Genomic DNA, 6,890 nt, shown 5'->3' on the forward strand with positions numbered 1-6,890 from the left:
CACACAATAACAACATAAACATAATAAATATAGACATACATACAGGGAAAGTAATACTAGTGTTCAAGCGACAGATCTGCATCTGAAGCAGCAGGATGACATCAGCACCTCTGGACCCTCTCAGATTTCCTCCAAGTACTCCTTTCCCAGAACACACTTGTTGGTAATTTTAGTCTAAAACACTCACTGCATATCACACAAGTACTAGCTGTTCATTCAAAACAACCCCACAGATTTAAGAGTACCGACTGATCCAGAACCAACTAGAAGAGCTTTAGCACTACCTTGAAGAGACTGAATTAGACAACAGAGATCGTACAGACTTTACAGAAAGCTGACCAGGACATCGTCAACAACCCGTAGACAGCTTTTTGACACATCAAACTTCTCAGAGGACTTAACTGTTCCCTTTTGTGGCAGATGTTTTCACAAGATTCTGAGAGTCTGTGCAGAAGTTCATGACTGTGAATCATGTGTCATAGTGCCATGATCCGCATAGAAGAACAAGGCTTCAGCAGCCACAGTGAGGATGACGGCCCCAATGACAGCTGGTCCTGGGTAACTACAATAAAATACTAATATATGTACCATGTAGTTGTATGGGCTACACAGTGGCTTGGTGGTTAGCAGTTTGGCCTTGCAGCTGGAAGATCCCTGCTTTGTGTCCTGGCTTTCCCAGGATCTTTCTGCATGGAGTTTGCATGTTCTCTGTGTGGATGCATGGGTTTTCTCCAGGTGCTCCGGCTTCCTCCTACAGTCCAAAGATATGCTTAGGTAACTCTAAATTGTCCATACGTGTGAATGTGAGTGTGATTGTTTGCCCTGTGATAGACTGGTGACCTGTCCAGGGTGTCCTCTGCCTTCGCCTAAGTCAGCTGGGATAGACTCCAGCCCCACCCCCACCCCCGCGACCCTAATGAGCATTAAGCGGTGTAGATAATGGATGGATGTAGTTGTATAAGAGAAAGGGAGCAATACACTGTAAAATGCTTGCACTGAGTCATGTGTTGTCCTGTGGGTTTAGATTTAAATGAGCAAAAAGACAGCTCCTAAAATGCCTAAACTACTACTATCTAGTGGGGAAGTAGGCCTGGACTGCCTGTTTCAGTAGGTAAACATATGATAATTACTGGGTTAAGCTCTGTTACATAATAGCTGCTGTGGTTGTTGGGCAGACATGAGGGTAGTATTGATCTTCACACGTGACTCTTGGCAGGAAAGTACATTCCTGTAAAGCTGTGATTTAAAGAAAAAGTGTGCTGTACTAAATATTTTAAACTCTCTACATCATCTACCTTATTTAAAACATGGTGCACCAGACTGGCAGCTTGTCTTTGAATTTAGCACAAGCATCTTTAGGTGTGAGATGAATGAGACTGTAAACACAGACAGACTTGGCTTTTGTGTTGCTCTCAGGAATTTCATTCATCACAAAATGTGCGGCCATGTGCTTAGTTTGTTATGTGGGCAGGTTGATTTTTGCTCTTTGCACGACTGAAATCTGCTTGTATGTGCAAACTGTATGTGTTTGTGTGTATGTCTGCAGCATGTGTGTGCTTGTGTGTGTGAGACCTGATATGTTTTTGACGGCTCCAGCGATCACCCTGCAGTATTACCTCAGGTCAGACACGTGAGAGAGACAGAGAGGGAGAGAGGAAGGAAGAAGGTGGTTTGCTGAGATAGGGGTTGCCTCGCCTGATTTCTCCCAGGCACTCCCTCTGAGGCCTACAATGCATTCATTTCATCACCAAGGAGACAGAGGTGTCGGTTGGGGGGGATGGGCTGGTTGAGCCAATCACAAAGCTGCTCCAGCCACACACCACAGTTGAACTGCTGACATGTTACAGGGCTTTAGAAAAATCTGATTAGTTCAGTTTGCAAGGCGAGACGCTGCCGTTTTAAGCCACGGTCACCAATCCTATTTTCACCTCAACAACAACAATATCTAGCATATGTCTGGAAAAAAATATCTGCATTGTGATTGGTTAGTCTTTCAGTGTTATTAGTTGACCCTAAAAAAAAGGAGATTTCCTTTTAACTGTACACCTTGTGAAGGTAAAATAACGTGCACTGCCACTGGCTGACTAACTGGAACAGATAGATGAAAATAATCCTCTTTTAAAATGTTATGTAGCTGCTGGATTCCAAAGCATACTACCATCATGAATAATATTCAGCTCTGCATGGAGACGTTGTGTTCAAGCCTGTTTACCATATACAGCAGGCTGTCATTAAATTACTTTTAAAATTGCCTTGCATTCAACCAGTGGCTTTTAACAACAGATTATATGAGCATATGCATCATTCTCATTAGAAACACTGATGTCTATCTACATTTAAATTTTAGATACCAGCAAATATAAATAACTGTTTGCATGTTTGGGGATATTTTTAATCAGTTAAAATCAAAATTCAGTGATAGATAGAACAACGGCCTAAAAGCCATTTATATATGTGGTTTTACAATTTTTCTTTCAGTTTGGATTGTTTATGTCGATAGTGTATCAACATTACACTTGTTTCCCCTTTAAAGAACATCAGACCTGTGCAACCATAAATGCTATACATACCACAGGGTCAAAATAACGATTGTCATCAATTAAAGATTAACTTCAGGCAGATATAATGTGGACTAAAGGAGGAGGACAAAGTGTGGAGGTGTTGCCTGAGCACACGGAGCCGCTCACTGGACCTCAGCGTGGTGGTGTTGTTACGTAATATGTCATGTACCTTCACTCTCTGTGGTGTAATATGCCTTTATTAGTACCAGTGTGGGCCTGAGGTCATGTGTGGCGATGTGAGCTGTTGGTCAAGCACAAGGTTCTACTGCACACACAGACAAAAGTTCACTTTCTCAGTCGGCTGAAACAACATACACGCTGAATTCAAATGAATAAATGCAGAGTGAACATGTAATCAAGTTTTCTTGGAAAGAAATTGAAGAACCTCTGACTGGTCAGGTGGTTATGTCCACCTCTCCTTCATACTTGTCTCCATGCGCACACAGGCCTTCATGTCAAAGATTTACAACCACAGATGATCGTCAGTATCAAGTTACGTTGCAGAGCTAGTCTCCTTTTCCCTTAGAAATGATTCCAACTTTGCATGTTCCCGTGTAGCCAGAGGCTTCAAAAGAATTCTATTGTACTGATATGAGAGTTTTAGACATGCTAGTTGGTGTGTTTTGTTTCTTCTTCATTCATTTAGTTAGATTTTGTTTCAGTTGCTTTTCCCGCGGATCATCATCTAACACTGTAAACTTCAGTAAACACCTGACCCAGTGGTCACCCTGCACACTGCAGTGAATAAACCAGTTCTTCTCCTTTGCCACACCTTGACAACTTTCTCTCTGTCTCACACACACGCACACACACAGACATTCTGCAAATTCTCTTTCTCCATCTCCCCTCCCTCTCCCACTCTAGTTGGCTCCTTTCTGCTCACTGATGAATGGCTGAGTTCTTAGAAAACCCAACACGTGCTTCCTTGTTCCCTCTGCCTGGCGATGATAGTGTGTGTGTGTGTGTGTGTGTGTGTGTGTGTGTGTGTGTGTGTGTGTGTGTGTGTATCCGTAAGCCACTATGACACAGTGGATGGTCACGTGTTCCACAGCTAGGCAGTGCAAACTATGAGTATTGATAGCAGAACTTGAGCCATAGACTCGATTTAACTATGTCACATGTTGGGACTAGAGTTTCATGCACACAAACAAACACATCCCGTCCTGTGCATCTGCTGCTGGTCTCTGGAAAAGCTCTAGAATGACAAGCAGAAGCAGGGGTAGATAGATGTGAGTGCAAGTCCTGTGGGCTGGTTCTTAGAAACATTGAGCAACAACAAAAAGCCATGAGACCCAGCTTGGCAAGACTGTGAGGGGAGACAAACTTTTGTGTTAGTTTCTAGAAAGTAAGAACTGTGTGTCCTAACCTTGGGTTCAGGGAATAGCACGGTAAATAAAATTCTTATAATCTGATTACAAAAGTCAGGAATGCTTAAAAACAACTAGGAAAAAATGAAATAGCCTTCTAGCCAGGATATAGAGAAAGCACATTTGTTGTGGCTGTTTGTGGAGCAGCAGTGCTTGTACCTGAAACTTTGTTGTTATTCTTTGGCTGTTTGGCAGTCATGCATTAAATATAAATCACAGGCTTGACAAAAATAACAGCTGTCAACTAATGACAGTGGTTTGGTGCTGGCATCGAACTGATGCCATTAGTTGTTTTGTATTGATTACAAAAGACTATGCTTCACTCATTTTCTCTAAACTAATAGTTTAGATTTACTATATTAAAGTGCAGGCTCTGCTAGAGGAACTAAATGCATTCTTTACTGAGACACAAATCATCATGTATCCACCTTTAAAGCAGGGAGAATGAAAACATTCTGGAGAGATGATCTGCAACTCTGCAGACTATTTTCTACTGCTTTTTGTTGGAGAAATTTTGTCACCTTGCTTTTCTCTTTAGAATACCTCAAAGGTGTTGTTTTGGGTTCAATCCAAGTGACACATTTGGCAAGATCATAGCGTTCACATTTTTCTTCACCATAAATTCTTGTACGGTTTTGGCAGCGTGCTTTGTATTGTTACCATGCAGCGCCATATCATCACACTGCTGCCTCTGTGCTTCACTGTCAGTGCTATGCTTTCACTGTTGTAGTCCTGGTCAGGTTCACACCAAACATGCTGGTTACCAACACAGACAAACACATGTATCTTGGTGAATCAGGCTTTTTGTGTGTGTTCTGTAGCAAAGTTTCACCTTGCCTTTTTGTTCTGATCAGCAAACAAGGCTTTTTTTTTCTTTGACACCATTCACAGAGGTGGGCGCGTGTTGTTTTCCTGCACTGTCCTTCATGCTGTCTGAGCTGTCACAGCCTCTGTTAGTTTTACTGATGGCCGCTGTGCTAAGTCTGAAGTCTGTCTGTTCTGCTACACTGTGCACTGTACATGGTAACATTTTATGGGGTCAGTGTTTACCTCCTTATTGCTGCAGATGTGTTTTAACTGATTTATACTTGGCCACATAATGTTCAATATCTTGTATTTTTGTAAAGTCCCACATTAAAATGTTTATGTTTCCATGGCAGTTATTTTCCACATGGAGCCACGATGCAGTTTAGCGTTTTTCCCAAGTGTTAGAGAGGAAGAGTGAAAAGTGACTCCTATACCTGTAATTTTTTTTAAATAAAGCTGAAGTCAGTAGCTTGATATCTGAGCTACCCCTACGACAAAGACAAGTCTTTCTAGGAAGTTGCTTTGCTTTCCAAAAACAAATTCCCATGCATAATTCCCCATTAAACCACAACTTGTTGAGTTTACACTTTGTTTGATTTGTTTCCTTGTTTTGTATATTTGTATGTTTTACAGATGACAGTCAAACAGAGCAAGGCCAGCAGTTTCCCTCTTTTTCTGGTCAAAGCTAAGTGACCAGCTGCTGGCCTCACATACAAACATGAGAATAACATCAATTTTCTCATTTAACTCATGGCAAGAGAGTATTTTTTTAAAGCAAATTTTGGGGAAATTGATAAAATATGTACGAGATTATATGCATACAATCACATTCTGAACATGGCACAGTCTTTATTTCATTGTTGAACCTATAATGGCCTGAGGTTCCTTATAATTATAGGAATATGCTTGGAGTTGCAGTTGGTGAACTACTGTATGCACATGAAAACAACCCAGCAAGTCTAATTGTCACTAGCAGAACAACCCACCACATTGTATTCCAAACAGCACTAGCCATTTAAGAATCAAAACCTGTCAAAAAAAAATATTGACACGTAAACGCTGTGTTGGTCTGGCCTCAATTTGTCAGGGCAGGTGGGTAGAATTACATTTTGACAAGTGAGACACGGTCAGTACATTGCACAAATACAAATGCCTTAAAGCCGGCTGAATGTCAATGCTATTCTTATCTCCTCTGCTGCACATGCAAGACTTGTATTTCTTCAGAATAGGAACATGATCCCTTTTCTCTCCATACTCAAGTAGAAACTTCAAGATTTAGCTAACCTTGTGTAATTTGAGAAGTTTTCATGCATATTTCTACTATGAACTTTAAATTATGGAGTATGAATAGCATCTAAAATGTGACTCTTTAATCAACAAAAATCATGAAGAATTAAGGGTCTCATTTTTTCCTTATCCCTTTAACTTAAAGGGGAACTTCGGTTTTTTTCAACCTGGGGTCTGTTTTCATATGTCATTTCATACATGTGAGTGATGGTGAAATTAATTTTCGACATAGCTCCAGTATTTAGCCAGGCAGGCAGCTTAGCAGCTCAGCTAGTGAAAAGTATGGGGCACCGGTTTTGGCGTGAGCTATCGCGCCATTTCGGAACGAGATTTGCATTCTAGCGTCCTGAGATTTGGATACAGACCACAACAAAGAGCGATCGCCAGGTAATGTGGAGGTTTTCGTTCACTTCTCATCTCTAGTATGTTGTGGGACACTCATTGAGACTATCCGAGCCGGTCAGTGTGGGGAAAAAAGCACGTTAGGGCGAACTTTGACGCAGGGGGGGCAAATTGCCCCATACTTTTCACTAGCTGAGCTGCTAGCTGAGCTGCTAAGCTGCCTGCCTGGCTAAATACTGGAGCTATGTCGAAAATTCATTTCTCCATCACTCACATGTATGAAATGACATATGAAAACAGACCCCAGGTTGAAAAAAAAACGAAGTTCCCCTTTAATTTAGGACAAATACACACATACTGTTTAATAATGTGGAGATTCACAGCAAACTGTATTAATAGAGCAGACAAAAGAACAAAGACAAAGGACATTTAAATGGTTGTTCTAGTTTGTTCTCACCCTTAATTTACAATTCATACTCATAATCACAACTGTTGCATATTTTTCTGCTTAGTTTTAGTCTCGGGG

This window comes from Acanthochromis polyacanthus, chromosome 2, assembly GCF_021347895.1.
Source record: "Acanthochromis polyacanthus isolate Apoly-LR-REF ecotype Palm Island chromosome 2, KAUST_Apoly_ChrSc, whole genome shotgun sequence".
NCBI classification, from domain to species: domain Eukaryota; kingdom Metazoa; phylum Chordata; class Actinopteri; family Pomacentridae; genus Acanthochromis; species Acanthochromis polyacanthus.